Consider the following 19,234-nt stretch of genomic DNA (forward strand, 5'->3'; position numbering starts at 1 on the left):
GAAGAAGAAACAAATATATGGAAAGATATTCCATGCTCATGAATTGGAAGAATAGTTAAAATGTCCATATTCCTCAAAGCAATCTACAAATTTAATGCAATCCCTATAAAAACTTCAATGGCATTTTTCAGAATGAGAACAATCCAAAAATTCTAAAATTTGTATGGAACCACAGAGACCCAGAATAGCCAAAGTAATCTTGAAAAAGAAAACAAAGCTAGAGGTTTATTATGCTCCCTGATTTTGCTACATTGCAATGCCACAGTAATCAAAACAGTATGGACTGGCATAAAAACAACATACAAATCAATAGAAGAGAATGGAGAGCCCAGAAATAAACATACATATATGTGTGCGTGTGTGTGTGTGTGTGTATATATATATATACAGTCAATTATATATATATTTTTATATATATATATATATATATATATATATATATGGGGTCAATTAATTTACAACAAAAGACACAAGTCTATACAATGAGGAAAGGACAGTCTCTTCAATAAATGGTGCTGGGAAAACCAGTCAGTCATGTACAAGAGAATGAAACTGAGCCACTATTTTACATCATACACAAAAATGAATTCAAAATGGATTAAAGATTTGAATATAAGACCAGATACCAGAAAACGAGAAGAAAACATAAACAGCAAGCTCCGTGGCACCACACTTGGCATTATTTCTTTTGGATCTGACTCTGAAGGCAATGACAATGAAAACAAAAATAAACATATTGGTCTCTATCACACTAAAAAGTTTCTGCACAGCTAAGGAAAGCATCAACAAAATTAAAAGACAACCTTCTGAATGGGAGAAGATATAATATCCATATAGCCATTATCCAATATCATATCATATATCCAATAAGGGGCTAATATCCAAACTATATAAAGAACTCATACAATTCAAAAACAAAACAAACAATCCAATTAAAAACCAGGCACAGGATCTGACATTTTTTTCCAAAGAACACATACAGATGGCCAACAGCCACATGAAAAGATGCTCAACATCACTCATCATCAGGGAAATGCAAATCAAAACAATGAGATATAATTTCACATCTGTCAGAATGGCTATTATCAAAAGTCAAGAAATAACATGTGTTGGAAAGGATGTAGAGAAAAGGGAACACTCATATACTGTTGGTGGGAACATAAACTGGCTCAGCCACTATTGAAAACATGATGGAGATTCCTCAAAATAAATTAAAAACAGAACTACCATATGATCCAGCAATTCTACTTCTGGGCATTTATTCAAAGAAAATGAAAACAAACTAAAAAAAGTAATGCACCCCCACGTTCACTGCAGCATTATTTACATTAGCCAAGATATGGAAATAATTTGCACGCATAAATGGAGGAATATTGACATGGCATAAACATACCAGGGAATAGTACTCAGCCATAAAAAAGAAGAAAATTTTGTCATCTGCAATCACATGGATGGACCCTAAAGGTATTATACTAAATAAGTCAGGCAGGGAAAAACAACTGCCATATGATTTCACATACATGTGAAATCTAAACCAAAGCAAACAAAAATTACAGTTACAGAGAAAAGATTGGTGGTTATCAGATGGGAAGAGGGTGGGGGTGGCCTAGGAGAAAAGGTGAGAGGAGTCAATTGTATGGTAACAGATGGTAACAAGACTTATTGTGATCACTTTGTATTCAATGCAAATATCAAATTATGCTATATATCTGAAAATAATGCCATACCAAGTTTACTTCAATTAAAAATTAAATAAAATTACACTTAAGAAGTGTCTATGGAACCAAATGAGTTTTTTTCAACCTCCATTCTTTCCAAGTTCTATTTTAATAGGCTTCAAATACTTTTATTCTTTATCCCCTTCATTATTATGATAACCATTTTCTAAATTAATGCAATCATTATTTTTTTTTCAGTATAGAGACTGCATAAAGTACCCTCTTTGTTCCTAGAGACACAAAGAAATTGGAAGGAATATCTGTCCTCAGAGAGCTTAGACATTAAATTAGGCAGAAAGAATGTAAAAACATAATTCTAATACTGCAAGACAATTGTTAGAGCTTAACTCAGGTGGCTGGGTGGCTATCTGACTCTTGATTTCGACTCAGGTCATGATCTCATGGTTCGTGAGATCAAGCCTCAGGTAGGGCTCTGTGCTGACAGCAAGGAGCCTGCTTGGGATTCTCTTTCCCTCTCTCTCTGACCCTCGTTCACTTAAAACATTTTTTAAAAATAGAGACAGATCTACAAAGGAAATCTAGTCATATTTAATGGGTAGCCAAGCAAGACTAGCAAAGAAGGAGAGGCCTAAGCTATATTTTGGTTGATGAACAGGCACTTCACAGGATAAAGGGTAAACATGGAAGGAAGGGAGTTGAGACAAGTCCTGATTCCTAGTATAAGAAGCAGGGCCACCAGCACAAAAGACCCAGAGCATCTAAAAATCAGCCAGTGTTTGTTACAAGGGTTACAACTGGAAGAATGTGGTGGGTGCAGACCTTGAAGGGCCTTGTACCACCATTTAAAAAAACTTAGTGTTTATTCTCTAAATTATGGAGAGCCATTGAATATTTTATGGGATGTAAAGATGTAATCATATTACAGAGATACTGAAATAACAGTATTGGCAGGCTTCAGTATCTAACTGATTAGATACAGAGGGAATGGGAGTCTTCAAAGGCTTGTTGGTTCCTGGCTTGCACTGGGTAGTACTAAATTAGACTCACTATAAAAATAGTGTAGTAAAACAAACAACAGGTTTGCATTTAATGAAAAAACACAATAAAAACCGTTAGACTGTATAATTTGGATTTGTTACAGGCACTAACTACCCTACATCTTTATTCAGGAAAAATATCTGGTTCTGAAAGTTTACCTGATTCGTTATATATGTACAAAGGTGGTTTATTTAAAACAAAATAAGGCAGTACTCAAAGCACTTTACCAAATGCAAGAACAACAGTTCAACATCAAATTATTCAGTACTCATACCTTAATATGTACTATGTGATAATTGTTACTATAATAGAATCTGCTTTCAACTCTTAATTTTCTAAACAGTTCAAGTCTGACTTTTTGAGGTAATAGGTGAGATGAGACACCATCATAAAATGTAATATAGAATTACCATTCCATTTCCAGGGGCATGCTGAATGAACTTATAATAGGCCATGTCTAGGAGTTACTCAGAAAAGGCTAGGTATCAGATTTTACGGCTGAAGAAGCTCTAGCAATGTGCCAAAGTTATCCTTAATGTAAAGTTATGCAGAAACTATCACAGGTTGGAAAATTCCACTTAGCACAATATAACATACACAGCAACCTAGTAATATAAGAGTAGGGCTTGCTGTAACACACCATTACAGAGAAACTTAGTTCTCAAGAGTCTGCTGTTTGTGTTTCGAGTATAAACCACATGTTCTTTCTTTAATTCTTACAATTTTCTGTAATTCTGAAAGTGTTACAAAATGTAAATAAATGAACTAGTAGCTTTGAAAGAAATGGAATAAATTTGCCATTTTTGACTTCTTGTCTGTAATTAAAGGAAATGGAAGAAAAAAATGTAGGAGTTAATTTTAAATTCTCTCTACCTTTGCATGTGCTTGAAATTTATATCACATATTTTAAGAATGTATTATTTTCTTAATTTTTTCTACATGACATAAATGATCAAAGTTTCAAATCTAGGATATAGAAAATATAGCATTCCAGAATGACCATTTTCAAAACTCATTGAAATTCTTTACACTTCTATATCAATTACACTGTTTAAATATATTCATATACACAAACATGCTCAATAAACAGTTGCAAGAATAATACAAGTAACTTCCATATACCCATCAACCAGAGACTTTCCAATTGTCCCAATACTGTTTTTGTTTTGTAGCAAAAGAATCCAAGCCAGAATCACAAGGTGCACTCACTTCATATGTCTTTCTAGTTTCCCACAATCTGAAATATCTCCTTGGCTCTTTTTTGGCTTTCATGATCACAAAATTTTTAGCACAAAACAATAATTTGGTAACATATCTATGTGTATTTATGGAGTACCACCATTGATTAGGCTCAGGTTATGCACTGTTGGCCAAATTATCACAAAAATTAGCACATGACACCCATTACTGGTGCTATTAACTTGGTTTACTTATGATAGTGTCTGCCATGTTTCTCCAGTTGTAAAGGGACTTGTTTCCCCAACCCACTGCCACTATAATTAATAAGTGTTTTGTGGCAGGATATTTTGAGACCATGTAAAATCTCATTTTTCATCCTACCCTAACCCAATGCCAGTTTTAGCATCCATTGATATTTCTTGAATGATTTAGTCATTTATATGGTGGTTTGCAAGTGTGATTTTCTTTTTTCTTAAATTGTATTTATTTACCTTAAGAGAGAGATAATATCCCAAGTAGACACCATGCTCGAATTCACAAACTGTGAGATCATGATCTGAGATGACATCCAGAGTTGGACACTTAACCAACTGAGCCACCTAGGCACCCCATCAAGTGTGATTTTCTAATTTAATCTGTTATTTTACATTTACTAGTTTGTATTCTATAGCAAGGAAGAGATTTTACTCTTCTCTATTATTTTATTTTATTAAGTATAAATATATATTTACATTCATATATCTTATAAGTATACATATTATATATTATTTATATAATAATTATAAATAAACTTATAATAAATTTATTATTTTATCTTACTAATATCAGTATTTCTATTCTAGAAATCCCTATATTTCTATTTTATTCAATAGGTAAAAAAAAAAAACATTACTAATAGTATTTTTACACTCAAATTGACCTCAGTTTGATAGACTGAAGCTCCCAGAAGCTGACTTCTGTGATCTTTTAAAATGTCTCCAGGGGAGCCTGGGTGGGCCAATCAGTTGAGCATCCGACTTTGGCTCAAGTCATGATCTCAGGGTCTGTGGGGCTGAGCCCATGTCAGGCTGTGTGCTGATAGCTTGGGGCCTGGAGCCTGCTTGGGATTCTGTGTCTTCCTCTCTCTCTGCCTCTCCCGTGCTCACCCTCTGTCTCTCTCTCAAAATAAATACCCATATATATTTTTTAATCTCTCCACTATTTTATGAGCAATTCCTTAAGTTTCTCACAAAACAAGTTATTCCAGGTTTAAATTATTCTTTCCTTGCTTTGGTCTTAGAAACTATAACTTCTCAAGGTATTTAGAAACCAAGGTCAAGAGCTCATCTAGGTATGCGAATTGTTATCCCCAGGTACCCTCAGAAGGAGAAGAATGGAAGGGAGGGAGGGAAGAAACTGAAAGAGAGAAGAAGAGAGGCTCTTCTTTTATTTGGATGTATATTAAAGCATATTATTGACATCTTGTGATTACATCCCTGTATATATTACAGGATATATCTCTAAAAGTCATAAAGTTTATACACACACAGATTTCATATAACACCCAGGACATGATAAAATACCATGGATTGACTCAAAAATGTCTTTTTCAAGTTGATATATTCATGGGAGTATAATTGGTATACCCCCATCATAGTCTCTATTAAAATGTCCAAGTTTAGGGGTGCATCCTACTCTTGATTTCAGCTCAGGTCATGACCTCATGGTTTGTGAGATCAACCCCCACATCAGTCTCAGAGCTGACAGCGAGGAGCTTGCTTGGGATTCTTTCTCTTGTGCTCTCTCTGCCTACCCCCCTGCTTGTGCTCTCAAAATAAATAAACTTTAAAGTAAAATGTCAAAGTTTTAAATTCGGTGTCATATTTCTTAAATCTCCTTTAAACTCAGAAGTTCTTTTTTCTTTTTTTTTTATGTCATTGACTCCTGAAGAATCAAGAGTTAGTTGTGCTTGACTAAGGTCTTAACCTTCCCCTCAGCTTGACAAAACTTTAAACAGGTTTCTTCCTGAGTATATACCTCTGACCTCCCTTTCCTTAGAGAATTTACTTTAGAAAACCTGCTATTGCCAATTTTGTCTCTACCTCTTTGAGATATAAATCTCAGTCTCTTGCCAGGTCTACAACCCAATAATACCTTTCTAAAAACCTGAGAGCCATTCCTTTGAAATGTAATTATCAGGGAAGATAATGCCCCTATCTCCTAGCCTCAGTGGGAGGGAAGCAGCCAATTAAGCACCAATTAGCAACACTTATGGCCTAATCACACTAACCAACTTCCCTGATTACATTCTTCAGTACTTCTCACTAGCTCAGTTTAAGGCTGGAAACTCTCTTATTTCAGCAGAGCTGAGTTCCATCTCTCTCTCCCCCTATTGCAATAGTCTTGAATAAAGTCTCCCTTCACATTTAACTTGTACTGTGTAATTCTTCTTTCACATTAAATAATCTTCTTTCACATTAAGCTTGTACTTTCCTCTGGAATCAGCTGTGTGATTCTTTGCATATAGTTTATATCTAGTCCTTCTTAGTTATGACTGAACATTTATGACCTCAAAATTCATACACTGGAGCCCTAACCCCTAATCTGATGGTATTTGGAGGTGGGACCTTTGGGAGGTAATTGAGTTCAGATGAGTTTATGAGGGTGGAGCTCATTTGGATTACTGGACTTGTAAAAACAGAGCATAGTGCTATCTGCCAAGTGAGGACACAGAAAGGTGGCTGTTTGCAAACCAAGATGAAGGTCCTTCCTTACCATAACCAGGTATGCTGGCATCCTCATGCCTGACTAGTAGCCTCCAGAATTGTGAGAAAGCAGTTTGTTTTTCAAGCCATCCAGTCATTGGTATTTTGTTACAACAGCCTGAGCTAACACACCTGTGTTTTCCATACATCTGAAATTAACTATAAATTCTTGATTATATTCAGATTCAGTTTATTAATAAGAATATTTCAGGGGGTGCCTGGGTGGCTCAGTCGGTTAAGCGTCCGACTTCGGGTCAGGTCATGATCTCACGGTCCGTGAGTTCGAGCCCCGCATCGGGCTCTGTGCTGACAGCTCAGAGACTGGAGCCTGCTTCGGATTCTGTGTCTCCCTCTCTCTCTGCCCCTCCCCCACTTGTGTGCGCGCGCGCTCTCTCTCTCAATCTCTCAAAAATAAACATTAAAAAAAAATTAAAAAAGAATATTTCATAGGTTATTCTATTTACCAATACAGAAGGAACATATTGTGGACTGAATATTTTCCTGCAAAAAATTCACATGCATGAAGCCCTAATCCCTAATGTGACTGTATTTGGAGACAGGGTCCTTCAAGAAGTAATTAAATTTAAGGCTGTAATCCAATAGGACTCATGTCTTTATAAGAGGAAGAGATACCAAGTGTATACACACACAGAGAAAAGGCCTCAGGAGAACAAAGCAAGAAGGTAGCTGTCTGCCAAGGAGAGAATCACATTCAAATCAGAATCACCTAGAGAGGTTTCAGGCCACCTGATGCCCAGGTGGTACCCAGAGCCAATTAAATCAGAAGCTCTTGGGCTAGCGTTCAGGCATAAGTACTTTTCATCAGCTGAACTGACTTATAAATCACATGCCATAATATTCACAGATTAAAGTATATTGTTTAATACATATAATAGGAACCTAGTCAAGATACAGAACATTTCCATCACTGAATGGAATTTCTTGCTCCTGTGCAGGATGGATCCTGGCAATTTGGATAGCTACTAAAAACTTTGTGTAGGGGTGCCTGGGTGACTCGGTCGGTTAAGCATCTGACCAGCTCAGGGCATGATCTCATGGTCCATGGGTTCGAGCCCGCATTGGGCTCTGTGCTGACAGCTCAGAAACTGGAGCCTGCTTTGGATTCTGAGTCTCCCTCTCTCTCTCTCTGCCCCTCTCCCACTTGCATTCTTTCTCTGTCTCTCAGAAATGAATAAAGGTTGCTTTTAATTAAAAAAAAAATTGTTAAATATAGTACCTTGAAGGTCCTAAGATGGTTATGAAGAAACAAAGTGATAGAATATAAAGCTACGAGAGTATAATACTATCCCTAGGTACTGTGAACAAGTGTAAAGAGGGCTTCTAACCTGCACACCAATTTGCAATAAACATGATTATTTTTAGTACTTTGTTTCCTTCCTTTGTCCCTTCTTCCTTCCTTCCCTCTCTCACATAGTCCTGATTTATTTCCCCCCCCATCTCTAGTTTACTAGCTATTTCATTTTATTGCTTATTTAGCCTATGTTTATATTCCTGCTTCTCCCTCCCCCTGTCAATTTACTGATTTTAATCTGTCTTTTAGCTAGAAAACAAACTAAAATCACACTGGATACTTTTGAGAGCCAACAAGTCTTTCCTATGAATAAATTCCATGATGTTTAATGTTTGACATTATAACTTTTGAATTCTACATGGGGAATATCCTGTTTTGCTGAGTTTTGTATCATTGCAGAATTATTCTACATCATAATCGTGATTTAGAATCTGCTAATCAACTCCTACATTTCTCTCTGCCATCAGGAACTCCACATCTGTTAGCAGCAAACTCTGCTCTATCGTTAACCTCTTCTCTGAATTTTCTACTTTCTGGCCTTTATTAACAGCTGCTTCTGAGACCACTGGGCTGCAGCACTATCAAAAGGAAGCGGATTTTGCTGTTATCAATTATCAGGGCCAGAAAGAGGAGGTTTGGTGAGGTGGACCAGATGTTTTCTCTGTTCCTCACTAGTGCTTCCAAAACTCCTCTCAGAAACTTCCCTTAGCCACACCTCCTTCAGTAACATCTTGTGCTCCACACTTAAACTCATGATTCACATATATAATTCCTTTAGTCACCCCTTTGTCATCACAGGTAACTTCACTATTTATGACTCACTTGGGCCACCACCTCCTATCCCTCCCACTTACTAAAAAATCATCCAAATTTTCCATTGTACTGACCTCGACATTTTTTTCTTCTTCCCAGATTTGATTCCATGGTTTATTATACTCAGACTATTGCAAAAACATTCTCAACAAACTAGTCCCACTCAGTACCACCACTCTTAATTGGTGTACCCCCATCACAGGTGAAGTCAACTACCCTCTTAAAAAAAATCACAGTCTTGGGGCGCCTGGGTGGCTCAGTTGGTTAAGCGTCCGACTTCAGCTCAGGTCACGATCTCATAGTCCGTGAGTTCGAGCCCCGCGTCAGGCTCTGGGCCGATGGCTCAGAGCCTGGAGCCTGCTTCCGATTCTGTGTCTCCCTCTCTCTCTGCCCCTCCCCCGTTCATGCTCTGTCTCTGTCTCAAAAATAAATAAACGTTAAAAAAAAAAATCAGTCTCACTGGTTTAATTATTTTTTAATTTTTTTTAATGTTTATTTATTTCTGAGACAGAGACAGAGCATGAGTGAGGGAGGGGCAGAGAGAGAGGGAGACACAGAATCTGAAGCAGGCTCTAGGCTCTGAGCTGTCAGCACAGAGCCTGACGTGGGGCTCAAAATCACAATCCGTGAGATCATGACCTGAGCCAAAGTTGGTCACTCAACCGACTGAGCCACCCAGGTGCCCCTGACTGGTTTAATTTTTAAATAAATGATAATGTACCTCAAATGACTAACACTGCCTGCTGCTCTTACTCTGTGCCTTTAGGAAGTTCACTTTCTTATTACATATAAACACTATGTTACCCTTTCTCCTTTATTCATCACAACTCTACCCCAACACATAGCCAATGGCTTTGCAGCCTACTTCACTGAGAAAGTAAGAGATCCTAATATTAAGCCTGGGATCATGGGAACAAATCAAGATCATCCCATGCAAACCCAGACACAACCTGACTTTTCAGTAGGTTTCTTTAAGTCTTTACTAGGTGAGGTTTTTTTCTCCCCCCCCCCCCCCCCACCCCCCGTACTGGGATTGCATTAAAAATAAAGTTGCTTTGCAATTTTTTTTCTACAGATAGTATTCTCTATTAGTGAGCCTAGATCCTCATCAATGGCCCAAGATAGGTCAGTGCTTTGAAAACGTGGTATACAAAATGGAAGAGGAGTTAAGAGCTGTGTTATGTATTCGACTCTAATAGTACTGTGTAAATTTGTGTAACTTTCATAATACCTAAGATTTGGTTTTATAATTGGAAAATTAGTATATTGGTCTCAATGATCATTAAGATTCTGTCAGAGTCTGAGATTTTGTGATTCTCTATATAAAAATCCTATGGAACTCAAAGCAGAAGGGAAGCATGAGTAATGACAACACAATTATGGTTTTAGAAAACTTTGTACATTCATGAGTTAAAAATTTTGCAATTCATAACATAAAAAGATCATTATTATGTAAAAACGATAGAACTTTTGTCATTCTGTGCAGTATCATATAAATGTTCTCCAAAAAATTTAATTTCAATAAAATTGTTTCATTCTATTCTTAATTGTGGCCGCTCATAATTTACTTTTACAATACCTTGAGGGAGTGTTGTTTACAATCTGAGAGTACTAGAACTTTTCTGAAAAATTTCATGTGTGTTTTATACAAGGAAAAAAGTTCCCTTGGAGTATCATATAAATTTAGAAACACAGCCAAATACCCAGATGCTATAAATCCACACATTTTCTTTTCAGTTCTTGAGCTTTGTAAATCAAATCTAATCCGCAATGTGTAATATATGCTGTCAGCTATTACTTGCTATTAATAACAGGTGACATTCTTCTTAAAACAAGTATAAGACATTGTATCACATTTAAATGTAACAATTACAAGTCTCTGCAGCTAAATGGAGATGGTAATAGTAATAGTAAATAAAACTTTACAAAATCTAGAAAATTAAAAATGTACTAAAAAGTAGTTTTATTTCTGAGTTGGTACTAAAAGTCATTAACACAATAACTACATTTAGGTGAAAAGTATCCCTGAGTGACTGAAGCAGTGATTTATAACATACGTACCTACTGAAATTAGGTTATGAGACCCAATCTTTTATCAAAGGTATTATTTTGCATTACCTAACAAATATAATTTCTAACATTTCTCAAAAACAAAGCAAAACAAAAAACTAAATCAAATATTAATCCTTAAGCTTAAAGATGTAATATTAGGTCCTATGGTTTATACTTTGTATATAGGAGGATTTAAGATTTTTTTTCAAAAACACAAACTTTATTTTGACTATAGTATTTTCTGTCTAAACTTATCCAATAATCACTCATATCAGTCACACACATACACATTCACATAGACAAATATATTCTTTCCTAATCATAAATCTCTATACCTGTCTATATTGCTTTATTATCCATTTATTTGCTTTTCCCTCTTTAGTAAAATGGCAAAATAGCTCTGTATTAATTTATCATTGCTGTCTTAACCAATTGCCACCCAATGGTGCCTTAAAACTGCACAAATTTATCTTACAGTTCTGGAAGTCAGAATTCTGAAATGGATCTCATTGGACTAAAATCAAGGGGTTTGTTTGTTTGAAGGACTGCATTCCTTCTCAAGGTTGGGGAGGAAAAAAACCTTCCCTGGTCTTTTGCAGCTTCTAAAGGTTGTACACATTCCTAAGCTTGTGGCCCCATTCCACCTTCAAACACAGCAAGGGCTAAGTGAGTCTTTTTAATGCTGCACCACTCTGACACTGACCCCTCTGTTTCCGTTTTCCATATTTTAAGGACTTTTGGGATTACATTTGCCCCATCTGGATAATCTATGATAATCTCCCTATCTGAATTTCAGTTGAGTTAGCCACTGTAATTCCATCTGCAGTCTTAATTCTCCCTTACCATGTGATATGTTCACAGGTTCCAGGAATTAAGATGTGGAAATCTTCAGGGAGCCATTATTCTACCTACCCTATCCTCCCACCTTTAAAATATGTATTTTAGTTAAAATATATACATATATATATTTTTTAATGAAGCCTCTTTAGTCACTGTGGCAGACAAACTCCAAGATGGCCCCCAATGACATCCACACCCTGGTGTGCAAACCTTGTGAAATTCCCTCCCTTTGAGGGTGGACTAGAGTAGTGAATTGATTCTAACAAATAGAATATGGCAAAAGTGATGAAATGTCATTATAGGATTAGGCTACATAAATTGTGACTACCTCTTACTAGCTGTGATGCAAAACAAACAAAAAAACAAAAAAAACAAAGGTGAGGGAGGACCATGTGGCAATAGCCAGAAAAGAACTAGAGTTTTGGTCAAACTGCTCTTACTGGACTAAATGCTATCAACCACCATTTAAGTGAGCTTTAGGGACATCATTTCCCAGTCATTCCACAGACACCCTAATGCTGGCCAACTCCTTGATTATAATCTTATGAGAGGCATGGAAGCAAAAAAAAACAAAAAACAAACAAACAAACAACAAAAAAAACCACCTAACCTGGGCCTGGATTCTTGATCCAAAGTTATTTTGAAATAGTAAGTGTGGATTATAAACCAACTAAATTTTGTGGGAATTTGTTACATAGTAATACATAACTAATACAATCTCCTTTTTATGCTTCTCAAGCAACAACTAGGTCTTAACATGTTGAACAAATCACAGAAATAATGCAATGTCATAAAACATATGAAAAACACAAGTCTCACCTTGACTTTCTAATTGAAAAAGTTCTTGTAACCAAGGAACGCAAAACGATTCATGTCAAAATATTTCGAAGAAAAGGAAGTATTTTGGAGAAAAGAATTAGCAAAAGCTTTTCACCCACCAAATAAAGTAGTATTGGATACCATAGCTTGAAGGAAAAGAAAACTTACCAGGAAAAGGATGAGAAAGTAGACTTGGCTGTCTCCCAGAGAGGATCCTTCTTTCTTCTCCACCGAGATCTTGGGAAGATGGCAACAAATAGATTTTCATGGAGAGGAGATTCAGGACTTGAGGTCAGGAAGGACTATTTATGAAAGAATATGCTAGACGTTTCCAGGCAGAACATCAATAATATTCCAATTATTTCCATATACCACAACTGGTTTATCCTTTCATCCATTGATGGACATTTAGGCTGTTTTTACCTTTTTGCTACTGTGAATAGTGCGGTAAAGGTGCGCTGCATAGTTAAGAGAATAATGTCCTGAGGATGCTCTTCACGTGAAAGGCTCCACGAACAGGCAGCTATATTCTCACGAGATGAATTTTGGACACCTCGAATCTGCCAGAAGAAACTGCTGCACCCGAGAAAAATGAGTTGGTGTCTTTGGGTTGCTAAGGCAGGAAACTGTTTTGCCACCAGGGAACTTTGGTGTCCTGAAACGCTAAGGCTTTGCAGCCCAGGCATGCGCAGTTCATGCCCGCAGTCTAACCTCCAGGGGTCCCTCCAGGGGTCCCTTTCCAGCCGCTTTTAGGCTGGAGCCGTCCCCACAGCTGGCCAGAGCCTCTCAGGCATTGCTCCACCACACTATGACTCTGAGGTGGGGCAAGGTACGCAAAAGCATTGGGGTTTGCGTGATGGGTGGTGTGAGCCAGAAAACTTACAGAGAAGTCTGGGAGGCGTGGCACCAGCAGCACCCAGGTGCCGGCCGGTAGAACCCCGGAAGTCCTGGGAAATGGCTTTCTCTGCAAAGCGTGGGTGCTCTGTAGCACCTGGGGCCTGATTCCGCCGTTCTCAGAGCAATCCCTCAAGGTTTGCACCTCCCAGAGCAGCCTCTCCTACCGCTTCATCAGGACCCGAATTTATTCCTCGTACTCACACCGGAAGTTACGGGGCGCACCCTACCGGCTGGAGAAGTTCATTGTCCACCTTGCCTAGAAATACCTCGCACCACCCTCTGAAACAGCCTGAGCCCTGGCCTGCAGGAGTCACCCCCGTTGTTTTTTTTGTTTGTTTGTTTGTTTTTGTCTTTTGTATTTGAACGCCTGTTTCCAGTTATTTGGGTATACACCTCAGAGTGGAATTGCTGAGCCATATGGGAATTTCTTCCTAATTCTGATGCCTTTGATTTCTTTTTGTTGCCTGATTGCTCTGATTAGAAGAACTTCCAGTATTATGTTAAGTACAGCAGGGAAAGTGGGCATCCTTGTATTCTAACTAATCTTAAGGACAAGATTTTATTTTTTCTCTATTGAGTACATTGTTAGTTGTGAGTTTTTCATAAATGCCCTTTATCATGTTAAGGAAATTCAATTTCTCTGTTGTGAGTGGTTTTTTTTTCTTTATTAATTTTTATCATGAAGGGCGGTGGATTTCGTCAAAGTTTTTCTGTGCCAATTGAGATGATCATGCTTGTTTTTTTACCCTTTATCCTCTTAAGCGCTATATTACAATGATTGATTTTCTTATGTTAAACCACCCTTGCATTACTGAGATAAATCGCATTACATCAAAGTGTATAGTCCTTTTAATGTGCTTTTGCTGGACTCAGTTTGCTGGTATTTTGTTAAGAATTTTTGCATCTCTATTTATAAGGGATATTAATCTGTACTTTTCTTTCTTGTAATGTATTGCCTTGGTTTGATGTAGGTAATAATATTGGCTTTACAGAATGAGTTAAGCAGTGTTCCTTCCTCTTCTCTTTTGTTGGAAGACTTTGAGATTTTTATTAATTCTACTTTAACATTGGAAGCCATCTGATCCTTGACTGCTGGTCTTTGTTGTTTCCCCCTCCGCTCCCCCCCTTAACGTTTATTATTGAGAGATAGACACAAGGCGTGAGCATGGGAGGGGCAGAGAGAGGAAGAGACATAGAATCCGAAGCAGGCTCCAGGCTCTGAGCTTTCAGCACAGAACCAGATGCAGGGCTCAAACCCACAAACCTGAAGATCATGACCTGAGCCAAAGTCGGATGCTCAACCGACTGAGCCACCCAGGCGCCCCTGATCTCAGACTTCTTTTTATTGGGAGTTATTATTACTAATTCAATCTCTTGCAGTAGATTTATTCATATTTGTATTTCTTTTTCAGTTAATTTTGGTAAGTTGTATGATTCTTGGAATTTTAAATTTTATCTAGGTTATTTAATTTGTTGCAGTATAGTTTTTAATAGTGTTCTCTTAGAATCCTTTTAATCCTGTAAGTTTGGAAGTAATGTCCTCATTTCTTTTTCCTATTTTAATCATCTACATCTTCTCTTTTTTTAATGCGTCAGTTTACTTGGAAGTTTATCAATTTTTGTTGATCATTTTAAAGAAACAAAGTTTGGTTTTGTTCATTCTCTCAATTGTTTTGTCATTATCTATTTCAGTTTTTGCCACTATAATCTTTATTATTTCCTTCCTTCTTATAGCTTTAGATTTAGTTTTCTTTTTCTTTTTCTCATTCTGTAATGTACAAGTTTAGGTTATTGATTTTAGATATTGCTATTTTTTAATATAGGCATTTACTGCCATAAAATTTTGTTTAAACAGCTTTTGCTGCCTCTGATTATTTTTGGTTTTTTGTTTTGTTTTATGTTGTGGTTTTATTTTCATTTATCTTTAAGTGTTTTGTACTTTCCCTTGTGATTTCTTGACACACTCTTTGACTTGGTTGTTTAACTTCCACATATTTATGAATTTTCCACGCATTCATTAATTTTCATTTTATGGATTTTTAGCTTCACTCCATTGTGGTCAATAGAAGATTCTTATTTATAATTTCAATGTTGCAAAATGTATTGACACTTATTTTGCTGCCTAAAAATGGTCTTTTCTGGGGAATGTTCCATGAAGGATCCTAGTAATCCATCTGGTGGGATGTTCGTTTGATGGTGTGCCACCGGTCCCCTAGTCTATCTTAACTTTTCTTCATTCTTTTTCCTTTCTACTCCTCAGACTGGATAATTCTAACTGCCTTCTCTTCAAATTTACTGATTCTTTTTTGCATGCTTCAATCTGCTAATGTTTAACTGCTTTAGGGAGTTTTTCACTTCAGTAATTGTACTATTTTGCTCTAGTTTTTGTTTCGTTTCTTTTCACAGTTTTTCTCTTTATTGATATTCTCTATTTCTTCATACATTATCTCTGTTTACCTTTAGCTCTTTGCCCGTGGTTTCCTTCAGCTCTTTGAGTATATTTAAAAGAGTGGATTAAATGTCTCTGACTAGTAACAATGTCTGTGCCTCCTCAGGGGCAGTTTTACAGATTTCTTCTATGAAAGGGCCATATTTTGTTGTGCCTTTGCATATTCCATAATATTTTGCTCATAACTGGGCATGCAAATAGTTTACTGTTGTTCTAAAATTCACATTTTTCTCCTTCTTCAGTTTTTCTCCCCCCTTGCTTGTTTTGGGCTGTAGCTGTTTGTTAAGTGACTTCTCTAAACTATTTTTGGAATGTCTATATTTTTTGTGTGGCCTCTGAAGTCTCTGTTCCTTATTTTACATTTAGTTAACATTTTGACTAAGATTTCCTTGAATGCCAGGAGAGAAAGAGAGAACAAGAGGCAATAATGAAACAAAAAGAAAAAAAGAAAGGATCTGACAGTAACTGGGGCACTCCTTTAACACTTTAGCTAGGCCATTTACAACTCTGACTTATACTTCACATTGTGCTTTACTATCCCTAGACATCAGCCTGGGTAAAAGTCTAGGATCTTCTCGGGTCTTCTCTGAGTCTGCATCATGCTCTAGGCAAAGGCATGGCTCTCTAAATTCCCTAGAATACACACGTTTTTAATATCTTAATTTCCCTAAGAAACTCTCTCCCCAGTTTTTCCTTCAAGGCTTTAGGCTGTTATATACTTCAAACATAGTATTTTACCTTTGGCAACTGAGGGTTGTGTGTCTTACAAGATTTTCCAGCAATGATTCACTGTGTTTGCACCCCAAGTGTGTGCCAAGTTAGTTATAATAGAGATAAATGGCTTGTGTCAGTCTTTAGTAGCTCCCAGACAGATTGGAAGATACAAATACAAATTCTTTGTAGGTGAGATTTGTTCTGCTCTGCTGGGACCAGGCTCCAGCTTCAAGACCACCATCAAGCTGTGAAGGAAGGAAGAGCAGGACAAATAAAAAATGCCACAGGGCTGGGGTGCCTGGGTGGCTCAGTAGGTTGAGCATCCGACTTCAGCTCAGGTAATGATCACACGGTTCATGAGTTCGAGCCCCACATCAGGGTCTGTGCTGACAGTCAGAGCCTGGAGCCTGCTTCAGATTCTGTGTCCCCCTCTATCTCTGCCCTACCCCTGCTTGTGCTCGCTCTCTCTCTCTCTCTCTCTCTGTCTTTCAAAAATGAATAAACATAAAAAAATTAAAATTAAAAAAAAATGCCTCAGAGCTTACTTACCATTTTTAAGTTTCCTTTGCTAGATTAAACATTCCCTTGGTTGCTGGAATCTTTGTTTTTCTGAGTTCTGACAAAGTTAACTCTGGTACTTTTAGCTCCATATTTTGTTGTTTCTGTGTAGGGACCTGCCAGTGGAGCTAATTTCTCTGCATTTTTCCTGATGTCCTCCACAAACACTCAGTTTTGTAAGTTGTTACTCAATAATACATAACAAATACAGTAACTCTAACATTTAGATACATGTATTAGGCATATTATATGTGTCTCTTTTAGATTCAGCACTGCCACCTTCCCAGCCTGTTTCACTTCCCTTCCCACTCCCAAGTCTGCTGTTTTCAGCTGTAGCAATGAGAATCCAAGTTATGGACATACAGCCACTATTTCAGGACTAATGTAGCAGCTAACAAGTGACCATTTATTTGCATGAGCCTTCTGTGAGCCCCTGTGTACAAAAGTGCAAGATTTGAAGCCAAGCACCAGACTAATAAAGTAGACCCCAGCATTGTTAGCTCTTCCCATCACTTTAGGAATTAGAAAAAATCCAGACTTTTCATCAAAGAAAATGGCCTAATGACACAACTTGAAAGCCATGGCTTAACTATCATTAAAGTCTAATGGAAGGAAAACATTGCATTGGGAACCAAGAAAGTAAATTTATTTTTCTTCCTCCCATCCAAGAATTATTCTACAAGGCAGAAGTTCATAAAGTCTCTGTGAAGACATCATTGAAGGCCAGTCAATGAGCTGTGTTTGTTATGAAGAACAATGAGTTCTCTAATGCCTCTCTTCTGTTCCGTCTCTCTGCTTTGTGGCCACACTTCTTACCCCCACTACCCCACTTCTACTTCCCTGCAATTGTATTCCTCAAATAATTAATAGCACACAGGTATTTGTTTTAGGCTGTTTTCTATGAAACATTGATCAAGGCATTAAAATATATATTCTAATCATTAAAATATAGATTTTTTTTTAATGTGTGTTGTACCCACCCAAGTGTGTGAGCCAAGATCCGTGAGTACTATAAATGGTGTCACCATCCGTCCCAGTTATCCTTCTGTGAATCATCATTAGCAATATATCTTTGGGGCTTAAATTAGGTAAGTTATCATAAGAAAACAGGTAGGTAAATGTAAGGTTACTAAATTCATCTATTTAACAAATGTTTATTAAATGGTTAACAGTGTTCTGGGCAGCATGCAAGATATCGCCACATTTAAATTCAATGAAAAGTCAGGGCTAGTGTCCTTGGGAGGCTAATCTGTTGCTAGAACTACAGGCATGTTTTCTGGCTTCTATCACTGTTGCATTTGGAGACATTTTGAATTGCCTCAGGCCCAGTCAGAGGGAGAGTTGCCTAGTTTCCATCATTCCTTTAGTCACAAGTAATGAAAAGTCTTGATACCAATGATTTCAAAGTTAGGCAAATTCACTTTGCCTACACCTGAGTATAGGCAGAAACAGAGGGATTGTAATGTGATAGACAAAGCACAGAAAGAGAAAGATGTGGGTGGCATGCATGTAAACAGGAGATGAAATCTTCTTATACCATGAATGTTTTAGTAATTTTCAAGAATTTGATTTTACTTTTACTTCCTTAGGTAGAGTCTTATCCATTTTCTATGTTTGGTGTGCATCTCCTGTATAAATACTTTAGTCTGATTTGAAACCAGTAACTTCATATGCCATTGTTTCATCCCTATCTATTTATAGAAATCTATTTATTTTTACATAAATGTATTTATATAAATATTATAAAATTATATTATAAAGAATATATTATATGTATAATATATATATCAGAAATCAAAGAGAGATGATAAAATAGGGTGTTTTGCCTGTTGACTTGAACCATATTTCTGCGATCTTTTGAAAGTTACTCAATCTCTCTATTTCCATTCCTTTCTTGACAAAGGTGGATAATAGTTGTACCATTCTCATAAAGTTGTTGTGAGGACTATGTTATAACGATGCTTAGAACATTGTACACACCCAGTAAACCCTAGCTATTGTCACAGTCATCCAACTTGAATATCAGTTCATTAAGAGCAAGATCCCAGGTATGTGAGAATAGAACAGAAAGGAAAAAAAAGAGAGAGAAATCTTTTTAAACTGGAAGGGAAAGGGTAAATTCTGCTGTGATATAATATAT

Source organism: Panthera uncia, assembly GCF_023721935.1.
Source record: "Panthera uncia isolate 11264 chromosome A1 unlocalized genomic scaffold, Puncia_PCG_1.0 HiC_scaffold_16, whole genome shotgun sequence".
In the NCBI taxonomy this organism is placed as follows: Eukaryota; Metazoa; Chordata; class Mammalia; order Carnivora; family Felidae; genus Panthera; species Panthera uncia.